Genomic DNA, 15,912 nt, shown 5'->3' on the forward strand with positions numbered 1-15,912 from the left:
GTGAATCTCTGCACGTTCCAAATATTGCTTTCCTTTTTAAGCTTTTGAAGGTAAACTAAATGCATCAGCTCAAATGTATTCCTTGAAACAAGATTTATTGGCATTTCAGCCAAGCTTCTAGACATTGGGGAAAGTGGGACTTTGATGTGGAATAGACAGTCCACACAAGCTCCAGACACATTTAGAAAACAACCCAAGAAGGACTCTAGAGGTGGTAGTCTAAGCTGCAAGAGGGCCCAAGATGCTTAAGAAAAGACTTTCATTAATCCAATTCAGGTATCCTGGTGCTGAAAGAATAGAAGAAGAGCTCTCAAGAATCATGACAGGAACCCTGGAAATTACAGAAGTAAAGATATTGCATAGACATTGGGATGCTTTGTTGAAAGCCACAATGAAAGTGCTAAGCTTGAAACTGCAGTTCAAAACCAATGTCTTGTTTTTCTGCTGCTTTTGAAATGAGGACTAGACTAGATTCACTGGCACCTGCATCCAGTTTGATTTAAATAGTTTTAGGACATGCTAATACAAACCAGTTCCATGCTCAATGAATATTTCAGCATTCTTTTTTTTAAGGACTGAAATTCCTTCACATCTGACTGTCTTCCTGCAACAGCATTTTAAAAATGTATCAGGTCTGTAGTTCTAGTCTTGGAGAACTTAACAAATATATTTTCAGAATTTCTCAGAAAGTCTCACTTTATTACTTGACATAAAATTCTACTTGGAGATTTATTAAGAGTTAAATGTGTTAATTATAAAATCCTTTCAGTGGTTTCAGTTCATCCAGTTCATCTAGCCTTCATTCAGCCTTCACATGGCTCTTCTTGCAGTTATTGGATACTTTGTTTTCCTGTCCCACATTCTCAGCCTGCCTCCTGTTTTGTGTAAACCTCAGAAACATCAGGATACCTTCGTGCAAGTGCAGCCATTGCTTTGAGCTTCATCAGTAGAGTGAAAGACAACATAAGTGAAGCTATTGATGGTGTTTATTTTTATATTTGAAAGGAGAGTTTGCAATTATCTGCCTAGATAATAGAAATACACTGAAATAAAGGTAAATACATTTAGACACAGCACATCAAGCTCCATAACCTGGGTATATTTGCAGAAATGTTTCTGATTTGCTTCAAGGTGCCCCAAACAACTCTCAGAAAGGAAAACTGAGGAGACCTTTTCAAAAACTAGTTACGAGCATTGTTATGGAGGAGATCACTAGGGAGAAAGGGGGCAAAAAAAGAAAGGGGCAAAAAAAGCTTGTAAACTCCTGAAGCACTGCCAGCATTTTTAGCAACCTTCCTTTGCATTCAGGGGGTGTGACCACCTTTAGAAGAGATGACTGGTTACAGCTGTCTATAATTTTCCATGGAGAATGTCAGTGCTAATGGTACCTGTGATGATTAGCTCTTGGGGCACAGACACATGAATATGGATTAATATATCTCACTTAGGTGACCACCCTGAAAACACTGGTGTTTTAAGTTCCTTTTCCTGAGGTACCAGTTCTAAACATGCTTTGGAAGCCTGCCCTTCACTCTGAGCTGGCATCTTCATAACTGGCTTTGGCCTAACCTATATTTTACCAAGTGAAAAACAAAATGCAATTCATGAGGCTTATTATAATTTATATTGTTTCCTTACAGGATTAAATTTACCAGGTTGGAGGAGGGAAACAAAAACCTAATGAGGAGGCCGACACCAGGAAGGAACCACAGCCTGTTTCCTTTCTGTCTCTATGGTGGATTTCATTCAAAAGAAAATTGAAGCTGGCAAGACCCTGTTTTTCCCTGCAATTTATTTAAAACCTTGCACGCATTTGGATACCTTGTGATTTCAGAGAACTATGTGAAGATTAAGCTTTTGCTTACTGATACATGGCATGTACCTTTCAGTCTTTTGTGTTTGATTTTGTTTGATTTTCCACTGCAGCGCTGCATCTTTGTAAGGATTTTTATGCTTTCACCAGCAATGTCTTAAATACTTACAGACAACACATTTGGTGTTCACACTCCTTCAGTAACAACTGTACAAAAAGAGCCAACAGTGGCATAAAAGACTGTGTGTTTTCTTTGAGGGTTGTGCATAGTTTGCAACCAATGGGAAGACTATTTCTTCCCAGGGCAAGCCCAACTTGTCCGATCAGCTGACAATTACAACACTTGCCACTCTTCCTCAAGTGTTGTTGGGTTATTTCTTTTTTCATTATCCCCTCAGACCATTCATATCCATTTAAAAACATGGCAATAATTGCATGTTTACTTAAGTACTCTAAATTTGGTTACTCTGCTTAGGCTATGTAGCATGCCAGTTTTCAAAATAGGCCTGTGAGAAGGACAAAGCAAAACTTATGAGATGTATGCAGCTGACAGATACACAGTGAGTTCCTTATGGTTTTATTCTCTTCAAGAATATCTCTTTTTTATGGGTCTTGGCTAACATCTCTATGGTTTTCCTCACACTAGTTACTTTTTGGAATATTTTCTTGAAAACAGAGATGATGAAACTGTTCTGTTTAATTCAAGGCAGATACTGAGGTACAGAAAAACTTCCTTTGAATGAGCCATTAAATCTAGCTGTGTTACTTTGCCATGTACAAAGCAAGGTGGAGAATTCTCCTCATCCCAGACTGTTTGCTGTTCCACACCAAAGCACCTTTTGAGTTATTTTCCAGAGGTATTCTGAGCTGATTGCAAGGCACTACATGATCCTTAGTCTTTAGGCAGCTTTTCTGAATGAATCGTTCAAATGCAAACTTTGCAAGAAACTAAGTTGTGTGTGTGATTTTAGAAAAGGAATCCCCTGCTACATTTTGGTTGGGGAGAGCATTGTGTTCAGGGATGTGGAAAAACTGCCCTGTTTACAACTTTGCATTCAGTGAGGGCAAGGTATGGTGCACAAATCACTGTTGAGTTATAGTCCTGCTTGGACAGAAGCACTTGCTAGGCAATATTATTCTACACATAATTTTGACATCCTTTGCTTGCTGGATGCACTGAAATACATTTTAAGGAAGTGTGGTAATGCTTTGGTTAGCTTTCAGTGTTTAAAAAGGAGGGGGAAAGGATTTGTGCTACTGCCATCTTATTAAACTCCAGCAGTGTTTAATAAGAAGAAGACACCAAATAAGGCAAATCTTTGAATGCACAAGCAGCTACAAAAGATCTCTTAATGAACTAGGACAGGAGTCTACACTTTCAAAGAACTGAACCGTGGAAATATTCTCAATATTTGCACAGCCATTAAAAGACAATTTTCCCCACTGACATCTCTGTTTCAGGATCTGCGAAAAGCCATCTGAAAGCCACTTTCAGTCACAATCATATTTAGAACTTACTACAGTTCTTCCCCTGTGTTTATAGGGGGAAAAGTGACCACTGAACTTTTGAATTTATCACACACTGAAACTGCCTTAGACGTGGTTTGTTTGGGTTTCATGTTTCCTTTTTTTTGTAAGAGAAAAGTCTTTTATACATTATCTTTGCTACTTAAATTGTGTGCAGTTTGATGATTAAAATTAGCTATTTTTAGAAAAAAAAACTTGCTGCAAAATCTGAAGAATTTTTGAAATCATAACAAAGATTTTGATTAGGAATATAAGGGTAGTTTCATAGATGCTTCTACTTGACAGCTTAAATTTGAAGGCAAGCAATTACACTGCTCAACTAACCATCTGAAGGTTTAATATAGAGTAATTCCCCAATTGTTCCCACGAGCGTAGCACATTTCTATCCATAGTGACTCATGTACAGTGTTTGCTTAAGGTATGTGTGTGTGCGTATGTGTGTGAACACACATGTGCACATGAGATTATCCTCTCTGCCCCATTCCCACTTCTAAGCAACCACTGAAATAAAGCTGATCCAGAAGTCTTCAAACTCAATTAAGTGCCAGAATGAAAGTTCATAAATATCTAGGTTTCTAAATCGCAACTTAATCTTCAGCAGTAATGAAGTTATCTCACCTGCTGATCATTAAGGAGTGACCAGGGTCTCTTACTCCTGCACCCACTTTCCAGGCACCCTGACTGCCTGTGGTGGCTTGGTTTTGCTGCTCTCACATGGGGGCTCGGGGCCCTGGGGAATTCTCCTGGCATGAAGGCAACCTAGGCTCAGCAGGATGGTGCTTTTCACGTGAGCACTGCAAATTATTCTTCTGTAACATCAGATCTGCTGGGAAAAAATCAAGGGTTTTTTTGAGATAGTAGAAGCTCCTTTGCCCAGGGAACAGCTGACACTACAGCCTTATTTCACTCTTCTCCCTTCCAGCAGAGCCCTTACCTGCACAGTTAGCCTGACACCTATCAGACAGCCACTCACCCAGACAGTTGCCCACCTGTCCAGCTGTTTTCACCACTGCTCTTCTCAGTGTTCAGAATGGACTGTTTAAACCCTGTCAATGCCCTTGAGACAGCTTCAGCAAAGATCAGTAGTGTTACTCTCTTTTTCTCTCATCCTTCTGAAATCACTTCCCCAAAGAATCTTCAAAGACACAAGAAGTAGCCCAGCCTTCCAGATGTGGGTGCCTGGAACATGATGTTTCACATTGCCAACGCTGTCACGTTGTTGAAGTCAAAAGTTGGCTTCAGTGACCAGTAGTCTTTGGGGCACAGTCCTGGAGAAACTGTGGGATTTGCTCAGAGTGAGTAGCCAGCAGCAGCTTAACTTGCATTTTCCTACCACTTGGCTGAGATCCAGTAGGTTTGTCCTGGTAATACTTGAGAGGGTGCGGCTTTGCTGCAAGATGGGAGAGCAGCAACAGGGCAGCAGGTATAGCAGGCAGATAAAAGTGGGAGGGCATGTTCTAACTCTCTGTGGGATCTAATATTAATTTAATGGGGAAGGGAAGATGGTGATAGATTTGGTCTGCATGATACAGAGAGTTCAAGTTCACAGAACCTAAATTTACAAGTCAACCAGCTGGAGATTGTTCAGTCTTCTCTCATGCTGGGTTCAGTTCAACTTGAATCCACACCCATCAGGCACCACCCCAGACAGGACACTCCAATAGTTCTGACATTACATTGCTTTACTGTATGGGGTCCTACATCAGTTGGGTCCTTTTAATTCTCACTCTTACTTTTAATCAGAACCATGGCATAGGACAAGTCATCAGTACAACAGTGAAAATTCAATCTGCAGTAGACAGAGGCACAGGGGATTTTGCTTTCTCTTTGGTGCATAGGGGCTCTGCACTTCAGACTCCTGGGAAGTTAGGATAAGTAAATATATACGCTTGGGTTGGTGGGTTATGTACACCCCGTGTCAGTGCACACAACCAAATGTGTAGTCAATGCTCAATATATGAATATACAAAAAGATGAATATACAAAATATTCATCTGTGAATATTACTGGGTTTGTAATCTTTGTTATATAAAAGGTTTAGGCTGTACAGACTAAGGAGCAAAATGCAGATACCCCCTATAAAACAGAAGTAGGTTGCATTACTGAGCATAACAATACTCTCCCCTACCAGCATTTAGGTGGAGTGACTGTATGTTACTGCCTTGCATTCTTCACATAAGCAAAAAAATCTAAAAGTAAAGGATGCACTAATAATTCCCATCCCCCAAAATGCATTTCCATGGTGCTGCATACAAAATTCCTGCTTGCCAGCTGCCATGAGGATTTTTGTATGGTGCACTAAGAGGTATTCTTTTTTTAACAAATAAAAAAGGGGAGGGCTGGTACATGAAAACAATGTTAATGTAATTAAATATATATATACTTCAGAAGAACAGCATCGTAAACAGTACAGTAAAATAAATGTCGCATTATTTGTTACACCTTGTAATTTGTCTGTATTATGAAAGATGTAATGGTTTGTCAGCTGTAACTGTTGTTTTCTTGTAACATCATATTGAATAAAGTGTAGCAGAATCTCTCTTCTCCTTTGTATATGTGATCTAGACCTAACGTAAGGAATAAAGCCTTTCTTTTCCTCTTTGTTCTCCAAAAACCAAACAAGGAAATGGTTGTAAACAAGAGATTTTTAAAGAATGAAAAGTACTTGGGAGTAGGCAGACACTAGACAGTAATATGTACAAAAGATTAAGTACTGATTCAGTCAAACATGAGCTTCATCAAAACTACAAGGCAGTGCTCACTACACAGGGCGAGATTCTTCGCATTTCTGTCTGTAATGGTACGTTAATGGTTTGGTGTCTCTTTCTGTTTTGTTATGTATGTGACAAGAGACTTCTTTACAGCACACTGGAATTTAACCAAAGTAGTAAAAAAAGCCAGTATTCTGAAAAAAAAAACCAAAACAACAGGTCTGATTTAAATATGTCATTGTATAGAAGATGAAGTCTGGCATATTACAACTTCTCTTGAAACAGAAAACTGATAATTCTGGTAGAAAATCAGGCAAAACACACAATACGCATTTTTCACAACTTTGATGTGAAGTGTGATTTATCCTTGTTCGTACTTGATTATGTGTTTCAATCAATGAACATATGCTGCCTTGATTCTTTGTCTATTTGTGCATCATAGATAAGATAAGCAAGGGCTTGCTCACACTATATATTATCAATATGTGTGTTCAGTATTTTTTCCTCCTTTCCATTGCTTCTAGCTTTTTTGGTACCAGCATCTTGCTAGGACCTATTTTTAGACAATGAATGCTAAATCAATGCAGTTTCATAGACTTAGTTAGAATATTTGCCTGAAATGTTAGAATATGCTGGTTTAGCAAACACAAGAGTCTATAGGAGTCATTTTGATCTGGGATGGGGGATAGCTGGAGAGCAAGTGATCGTACTGTGTAGGCTGATGGGACAGCAGCCCTAGCCTAGAATATGAATAATGGAGGACCTAGATTTTAGTCCTGGCTCCAGCTGATTAGAAATACTTGAAGATAAAAGGGTTTTCCTTGGAGCTAGCACAATATAAGCTTGAATGTGGGTCTTCAGCGTCACAGGTTTTATCCAGTAGAAGAATGTTCTGGCCCTGACATGATCACAGAGCACTTCAGGAGAAGAATCCTCATTTTCAATCTAGAAAGTTGCTGCAGAATGACATCAGCTGCACCCAGAGGGCATTGCACAAAAACAAACAATGCATGTTCATCTATTTATATTTTACCCTCAGTTCTCACTGGCTAGGACAGGTTTAGGAAGGTGTTGCCTTTTTATAGTCTAGATGAATAATTTGTAATCCTGACTCACTACCTGTATGGCAACTTTAACCTACAAATCCCTCCGATACAAATGAGGACCAAGAATTATTACCTAAAAAGGTTTGTATGTTTGAACACAGGGTACCAGGAAGCATGTTCAGAGTCAGCCTTTAATTATGTAGTATAATCCTTAAAGCTGTCTCCTGACCCCCTTGGCTGCACTCCTAGCCTGTTTAGCCCCAAGGTTTTCTTCCTAAACTAGCCTGGCTGCTATGGCAAAGCAAGAGATGCATTTAGCTAGAATAGCAGCCACCCCTCCCCCAAGAAAAGAAAAACCAGAGGGAAGGTGTTGAAGCAACCCTGTGCCACTGGGTTAACACATACAGTTTCTCAATAATGCCTCTTCTTGTAAACCTCTGCAAAGCAAACCCTACAGCAGCGGAAGGGCTTGCTGCTACCAGTGGGGGGTGGTGTTATGGACATTAGATTTGAGAGGCTTATATAGCACATGGGCGAGGATAAAGGGATACAAATCAGAGAGGGGGGAAAAAAACCCAAACCAACTGAAGAGAGTTTAAAAGAAAATATCCAGGGCCAAGTATTTACTGTTCATTTCCCTTGTGAGTGGTGTTATATATTGTCTGCAGTGAGTCATGCTGAGAGCAAGCCAGGCACAATAATAGCTGAGAGCAGTCCTGCAGCCCCTTCGTTATTGCTTCTGCCCGCTGATACTGAGTTGGGCAAAAGAAAGTGATTCCAGAAATGTTCCTTTCTTTTTTTTTTCCCTTTTCTCTTGTTTCCCAGAGGACCCAGTAGCGATTGCTGGGGCTGTACTACCTTGAAAGAACTGCTAAATTAAAATCAAACATTTTAAAATTAATTTTTCACGGACCCATATGGTGATTCACATAAAAGACGTAAGAGCTCTAAGTGCTATACCAGATACTGCAGCGCTGTATATCCCAGTAATGTCTTGAAGCCTAAGGAGATTCATGATAGCATAGAAACATTTCAACCTCATCTTTCAACTAGAATTAGGACTATAGTGTAGGTGTTATATAGGACTAGAGGGTAGGTGTTAATCTTACAATCCAGCTAATTATAAATTTGTTCCCAGCTTTCACCTGAGGAGCTTAGAGATATTCATGCATCAAAGAAATGAACTGTATCCACAGCTCTGGAATATACCATACAGATATAAAGATCCATATTTTTGTAGAACAAAAAAAAAAAAAAAACCACACCCCAAAACCCAAGGTACAGATTCAGTTTTTTATTTTCAAAACTTTGCATGGGCAAAACCACCTGAAAGGGTATTTCACTTGGTGTTTGATGAAGATACTTTTTTAGAACAGTTTCTTGCAACAACAAAGTGTAATTTCTGTGTTCAAGTCCTGTTTCACAGTACAGACAGCTCCAAAGTCATGCCAAAGTGTTGTGCTCTAACAGGACTGTAGGGTTGTTCATTGACCAAATTCCTAGCATCATATCAGTGCAGTGTGGAGCAGGAGAAACTGCATGTACCAGAATTTGTTGGGAAATACTGTAAACATGAACTGCCACTTGTCTGCATCAGGAGACACAACTTTCAGAGACCATCTCAGATGTTCTTCTTTAATCTCATTTTTTTTCCCGTAACACACAATATAGACAGCAAAGGAGGAGTGAGTTTCTGCAGGGAAGGTTGTACTCTACAGCAACCCTACACAGGTTAATTTGGAACACAACTGCCTCCTTGGTGGGGATGTGAATCACCTAAGAGCTGCACTTCTGGTCTCCCACATCCACTAGGTTCTCTCCAGAAATGCCTGTTTGCATTTGGGCAACATACACATTTTCACTGCTGGCTGTTTAGTTTGCACTCATGCACGCAGAGTGACTAACATGGAATAGCAGGAACCTGTAATTCTGAGAGCAGCTCCTTTAGTGCCCAGAGGTGCCCCACTCTTCTGCCAGTCCAGAGACAGCAGTGAGTGAGCAAAATGAGGATTTGCTGCTCCATAGCTTCAGCCACTCTTCCAAGCTCTTCTTGGATGCATCTGTTGGTGCATCAGGACTGGAGGTGGAAGAAGCAGGAGAGAGGGTATGAGATAGATATGTGTGCTGTCTGGGGGCAAGCTCATGAACCTGGCAGTATTTATGATACGGTCACAAGCAAGTTCTGGTGTTTTAGAATATTCCCTTTTTTCAGAAATTTCCGACATGTTCACCCTACTGCTAGCTGGGCCTTTCTTTTATGACCCACACATGAGAAAGAGGCATTTGGATATCCTTTCCCCAAGCACTTGCAGTTTAGATTTATGACAACCAATTGATCACAGGAAAGGGGAGAATCTCAGAGGGCTTCAGATGAGCCCTTACAAGCTCCTAAATATGAGGAAATGTACTATACAGTCACCACCTGTAATAACACAGCTTTGAACACCCCATTGTGTTTCTGTAGTGTTAGCCAGCAGGGTTCCCTATGACAGCGCTGCCGAAGTAAACAATACCCAATTTTTGGGAGAGAATGCTCATGACAAACCCCAGTTTGGCAGCAGTGCCAGGTGGGCTGAAGGAGTCACCAGTTTAACCAGGGAAAGAAAGGAGCCGGGGCCTGGGAATAACATCAGCTCTTACTGAAGGCCTGATGAGGCTGAAGCCAAAGCAACTGTGTCCCTTGCTCCTTGTCAGTGCTGTATCTAAAAAACACCAAACCACCGGTGGCTCACTGGGATCTCCCAGCCCCTTCCCCCAACAGACCGTGTTAGCTCTATGGGAACTTCATGGTGAGAAACCACAGCACCATTCCAAACACTGAGCCCGGTGATTCCCACACCTGCAACTCAAGCTGCTGAGCTGCTTTGCACCGAAATGTTTTGACTGCAGGAATCTGTCTGGCAGGAGGGAGTGCCAGGAAGGAACAAGGAGCACATTCAGGTGCGCTGGCTGTGCTGACACCACTGAGATGCCCGGTGTGCGCAGACAAGCTTTCGATCCCCACAGGCGCCGTGGACACGGGGAGGGCCGCTGGGAGGCCAGAGCCCGAAGCATGTTCGCGGGCATGAAGGTGAAGCTCCGTCCCGCCGCTGCCCGGTTCCGCCCGGCGGCCGAGGGGGCTCCGCGCACCGCCACGTGCCGGGTCCGCCCGCGCAGGCCGGGAAGGGCCGGGCTGTGTCTGCGCCCGCTGGGAAACGGGGAACTCTGGCGCCAACGCGAGGGAAAAACAGCTCCGGAGTGTCCGCTGCGGAGCGGGAGGAGCACGGAATGCCGAGCGGGGCAGGGCGCGGCCGCCGCTGGGCTTGGCGCGGCAGAGCAGCCGTGCTGCCATGAGAGGCGGGATCGGGGCGGGTGAGGCTTCTCACTGAGATTTTTCCGGAGGTTGTAGGAAATGCCGCTAGGAATGGGGGATGGGCGTCTCGTCCCCGCTCTCAGCCACGGCTCCAGGCTGTCGAGCACAGTGGGTGCGGGGTGCTGGGACAACCCAGGCCCCTCGCTCCCCTCACGGCGTCCCGAGCGGCCCCAGCTTGGCCCTCAGCACCGCTCCTGCTCCTCCCTCAGCACCGCTCCCTCAGCAGCGCTCCCTCAGCAGCGCTCCCTCAGCAGCGCTCCCTCAGCACTGCTCCTCCTCCTCCCTCAGCACCGCTCCCTCAGCACTGCTCCTGCTCCTCCCTCAGCACTGCTCCTGCCCGCCGGCATCCCGCCGTCCTGGGACCACGAGGGACCCCGACCCCGACCTCGCCTCTTTCCCACAGCCATCCAAACGCGGCCACCTCCAGGGTTCCATAGAATCCAGGGAATCATAGAATGCCTGGGTTGGAAATGGCCTTGGAGATCATCCTCTGCCCGTGGACAGGGACTTCTTCCACTAGACCAGACCAGGGGGCTCAAAGTTCCATCCACCCTGGTCTTGAACACTTTTAGAGATGGGGCAGCTCCAGCTTTTCTGGGCAACCTGTTCCATCATTTTAGCACATCTGAAAGTACTTTGCTACATCCATCAGTTTATGTGCAACACCTTCAATCTTGTGTACTGTACTGCCTTAAATCCCTGATCTGCCTTCAGGTAGATCCATGCAGCAGCTGGAGCAGCAACTGGGCTTTGGACTGGTGTGTGAAGATGGAATTGGAGTTTGTCATCAATAAAACACAGTATCAAACTCATACTTGCCCCAGATGGTGATCTTTTATTAATTTCTTCAATACAGAAAGAGAAAAAAATGCAAGCAAGTTCTTTTAAAGGTATCTCTGGAGCCTGAGTTAGAGAAAATGGCCTTAGGTGGATTTTTTCTGCCTTTTTTTTTTTTGTTATTTCGTAACGTGGACATTTACTACAAAGAGAGAAAGAAAATGTGTTATTTAATCTCTCTTGAATCTCTGCCTGGCTTATTTTCACACATATGATCTCTTTTGTTCTCTGGTAGTAATCACCTAAACAACTGATTAACAGATGATCAGACTGTACTGTTCCAATCTGCAGGAAGGGAAAAACGGGGAAATCTTCACTGATTATTTTTCTTTCATACCTTAGTACTCTACTGTCCCAACAAAGAAATCGGGGTTGTAGGAGCATACACTTTTTTTTTTTTTTTAAGTGTCCCTCAGCACTTACACAAATCCCCCAGAATTCTCCCTGCACCTTCTTTCAATTAAATTGCTTTCCTTAACTTAATCTGTGTCTGTTTGATTAGAGCTGGTTGGAAGTTTTTCACAACAAAGCAAGGTTATTCAGCAGCTTTGAAACCCAGTGATTTATCAGGAGAAAAAGACTTATCTTTCAATTTACTTCTTTCACCTGTGGATTGCCAGGAGCTCAGGTTTCTCAGCCCAGTGACAGGATTCCATTTGAATGCCTGTGAGGCTGGAGACCTCAGGGATCTTTGCATTTTTGCCACAAAGCTAGGAGCCAATGCAATTCTGCAAGTGTGTGCAGCTATAGGACCATGCAGTTGCCAGAAATCATTGACTATTTTGGTTTCAGACTCCATGGGCTTATGTCATGAAACTCTCCAAACTGCCATCTCCAGATATTTCAGTATTTCAGTTTAGACACCATATTTCAATGTTCATGGTTTTGCTTTTAGTTTGGAGTGAAGGGTTTCTAGAAAACATTTTGCCATGATAGAATGAATTACTGATCATCATTAGCAATGAAACATACCAAGAGGGAATAACAAGCTTCACTGGTAGGAGAAGGCACTTGGTAAATTCAGACTACCACTAAGAAAATAATGACTTGATAGCTCATCCTAGCATTTAGGCAGGGGAGATCTGGTTTTAATCTGGTTTGAGATCTGTTGGAATCCTGGAAACCCTGAAATAATCTCCTTTTTTTGTCTTTTTGCATTGATTTCAGTACCATGAGGACTTTGTCCAGAATGGCTTGCTGAGATAGACACAGCAGTTTAAACACAGATTGGAACTCTGTCTGGATTCCATTTTGTGAATGTTGATGGCTTATGCAAGTAGGAAGTCAACCTTGATAGTCTTATAATTTGTTAATTATATAAGTTGCCACAGCTACATGGTTTACCAATGGAAAAATGTTAATTTTCCCCTGTTTTAACATATTTACAGATTTTACTGGTACCATTGTTTCACAGTTCTGGTTTTTTACCTGGAGGCGATGACAGGTTTTTTTGTCTACTTTGAATACAGATATATGCATTTCTGGGGAAAAGGAATGTGATTATGTAAGTACTGCAGTTCAAAAAAAAAGGAATCCAAACTCTTCTTTATGCTTGGTGTTACATCATTTGAAACAGCACCCTATCTCAAGATCTTCTGAGGACAGAAACTGCATCATAGCGGAAAGATTCAAATCTTAATTTCCATTAGCATAAAGGTCCCATTTGTTGTCTTGGCAAAATCAACAGCTACTAGGCTTAAAACCTGTTCTCATTACAGGATTAAATGCTATCATGGGTAACTTCAGTACCAAAGGGGAAAAAAATGCCATCTATAGGAGATCATTATTTAACAAAAATTTATCTCCACTTGTTGTAGTGTGTTGTTAAGTTTCTTGTATTGCTCCCCCATTTTATGTATTGTTTCCACCTATTCAATGTAAATGGCTCTGCCCTCCCCAGTTTTCCCGCCACAAGCCCTTTGTCAGTTATGTTTCCATGGTTACCCCGCTCCCCCCCCCCCCAGTTTGTCAGTCACCTAAGTTATGTAACTTCTCCTCCCCTATTTGTCCTTATAAGTAAACTTTTCCTCCTCCCTGGGCCCAGTCAATCACACCCCACTCCTCCTAGTCTTCGAGAACCTTCTTCTCTCTGGGGGTTGTTGTTGGCTGTGGTCCCGGGGCCCCTCCTTTATTTTGTATTTATTGGTTGCTTTGTATGTCAGTTAGGTTATGTACCTCCCCATACCCTTCCCTATTGGCTAGCTGGGCATCCCTCCCTTCTCCACCCCTTGCCTTTAAAATCTTGCCTCACCCTTTGCTCCTGGCCATTTGCTGGTCGGTGCTTTCCTTCTGTTAGTGCCTACCTGCCATCAATAAACTGACTTCCACCCCCAGCAAGTGGTCGCTCCTTTCCTCGTCTCATCAGCGTGCAAATCCGGTCCGCGATCCAGCCCAGCCCGAGGCCAAGACACCAAGGGGGCTGGCCTTTGCTGCAGCAGAGGCGTCGGCCTTTCACCTCCTGCTAGCTGGACCTTTGGCCACATACGCCCTCGCTCAGTTTTACCAAATAAGCAGAAAAGAAAGTAAATGTCCACGTAAGAAACTCAAAATGTAGGGATCCGCGGCTGGTCTGGCCAAGTGCTTTCAACTTCTAAGACAAAGTTCATTGGCCCGTGGATGGCTGCGAGGTGGAACGGTGGGCCCCTCTTCATCTGCAGCTCTTTCTGCCTCCGAAGAGAAGTCGAAGAATATGGGATCTCAGCACCTCAGGACTGATGTGCAGAGTGACCGAGACCACCCTAGGGGGGCTCGGAGGTCCTGGAATGTTGCCGGAAGTGTCTGGTGGCTGGACTTTGATCCTGCACAGGAGACGACACCTGTATGAGGATGGGAGGATTTCACTGGGGTAAATGGTGAAGGGATAAGTTAATTAGAGTGTGAAACACAGGGTTTAAGATTTCTGTGCAAGGGGGTCTAAAGAAGTAAGATGGAGGAATTGGGGCGTGTCCTGTCCTTCTTCTTCTTAGCCTCCATCTTCTGTGGTGATGTTGGCACTTTGGGATTGGTTATTACTAAAAGTGCACTGGTCAATAAGGGTAAAAGGTATTGGGGAAAATTGATAAATATTGTATACGTAATTTTGAGTATAAAGATAGGTGACTGCCCTGGGGGGCGCACAGTGTGCTCATGGCTGGCTTGCTGTGCAGACCTCTGTCAGCCTGAGAGAAAATCTTTTAGATAAATAACTAATAAACACTGAAGACCGAGAAAAATCCTGAAGCCTCTTCTCATCCTTTGGAGCGCGGGCTGCCCAAGGCCATCCCCGAGCCTTTCCAGGTCATTAAAACAGCCGGGAAACTGACAGAAGAAGAGGGGTCACTCATTTCCATGGGTCCGAGGTGTTAAGCACTCACACTCGGCGCCCTAAGTTTCTTTCGGCCAGCTCGCGGACCAGGGGAGTGAAAATCAACGATGAGTTGGGGAGATGTACTAAAAGACAAAAAGGAAACAGACACAAAATACTTAAACAGATGGTTCTGCCCCAAATAACCAACTTAAATTTGAAATGAGAGGGTAGGAAGCTGGAGTGGAGGATTGGGACTCAAAGTGCCATGAAAAGTTGAGGGGTGGAGGGGAAGAAGGAGGTGAAGGCTCTTTTGGAATGGGGAGGAGACTGGAGGAGTAGGATGACCTCTTGAGGGAGGGTTTCCTCCGCCGCCGCCAACACGCCACCTGTACCTGTGGCACAGCCCCTTTCTGCGCCCTCTGCTTCGGGACGAAGGGCCTGACCCATTTAGATGGTATCTAGCGGGGACCTGAGGGAGTGGACACGCAAGCATATCCTCTCCCCCAGGTCTCCAGGTCGAAAGGCCCCTCCGTCCGCCAGGTCTCTGGATCCTTGATAAGGACCGGCGGCCTGGCTTTAGGCTGCAGCTCTTGGTGACTGCCGAAATGTCGGACCACTGGAGGATTCTGGTTGTCAAAGGAGTAATTTAGAAAGTTAAGGGTGTAGAGTGCCGTTGACAACCGGACATGGGGGGTCTCCACCTTAACAGCCGCTTGCTGACGCGCCAGGATCTTCTTTAGGCTCTGGTGGGCCCTCTCCACCATGGCTTGGCCTGTCGGGGAATAGGGGATGCCGGTCTCATGCACTATTCCCCATTGCTGCAAGAAGCTCCGCAGTTCCTTGGATGTATATGCTGGGCCATTGTCAGTTTTGATGGCCCTAGGGATGCCCAAGACAGCGAATGCCTGAAGCAGAGGCTTCTGGACATCCGTGGCCTTTTCCCCTGTGTGGGCAGAGGCGTAGATAGCCCCGGAGAAGGTGTCCACTGAGACATGGACGTGACACAATCGACCAAAGGAAGGGATGTGTGTTACGTCCATTTGCCACACCTCGCAGCTTGCCAAACCTCGGGGATTAGCCCCCGAGGCAATGGCGGGCATCTGATCTCTCTGGCATTGTGGGCATGTGGCCATGATCGCCTTAGCCTGGTCTTGGGTCAGGTTGAATTGCCGGACCAGGCCAGGTGCGTTCTGGTGGAAGAGTTGGTGGCTGATCTTAGCCTGGCCGAACACATCTGGGAGCGGGCCCATCGCAACTGCAGCCGCGGCCAGGGAATCGGCACGACGGTTGCCCTCGGCAATGAACCCAGGCAGATCAGTGTGCGATCTCACATGCATCAC

General features: G+C 44.2%; 1 protein-coding gene across 6 annotated transcripts in view; it reads left to right on the forward strand.

Moving 5' to 3' along the window:
* The window catches only part of CDK14 (cyclin dependent kinase 14), a 351,806-nt gene that overhangs the window by 307,777 nt on the left and 28,117 nt on the right, over positions 1–15,912 (forward strand). For 5 of the 6 annotated variants that reach the window (XM_058021892.1, XM_058021917.1, XM_058021924.1 and 2 more), the window contains one exon: positions 1,641–5,880. The exons of the other annotated variant lie outside the window; for it this stretch is intronic. The gene's annotated coding sequence lies outside the window, so the exon portion shown is untranslated. Of the gene's footprint in view, positions 1–1,640; positions 5,881–15,912 lie in introns of those variants that run through there. 6 annotated transcript variants of the gene reach the window in all.

Source organism: Melospiza georgiana, chromosome 1 (assembly GCF_028018845.1).
Source record: "Melospiza georgiana isolate bMelGeo1 chromosome 1, bMelGeo1.pri, whole genome shotgun sequence".
Classification (NCBI taxonomy): Eukaryota; Metazoa; Chordata; class Aves; order Passeriformes; family Passerellidae; genus Melospiza; species Melospiza georgiana.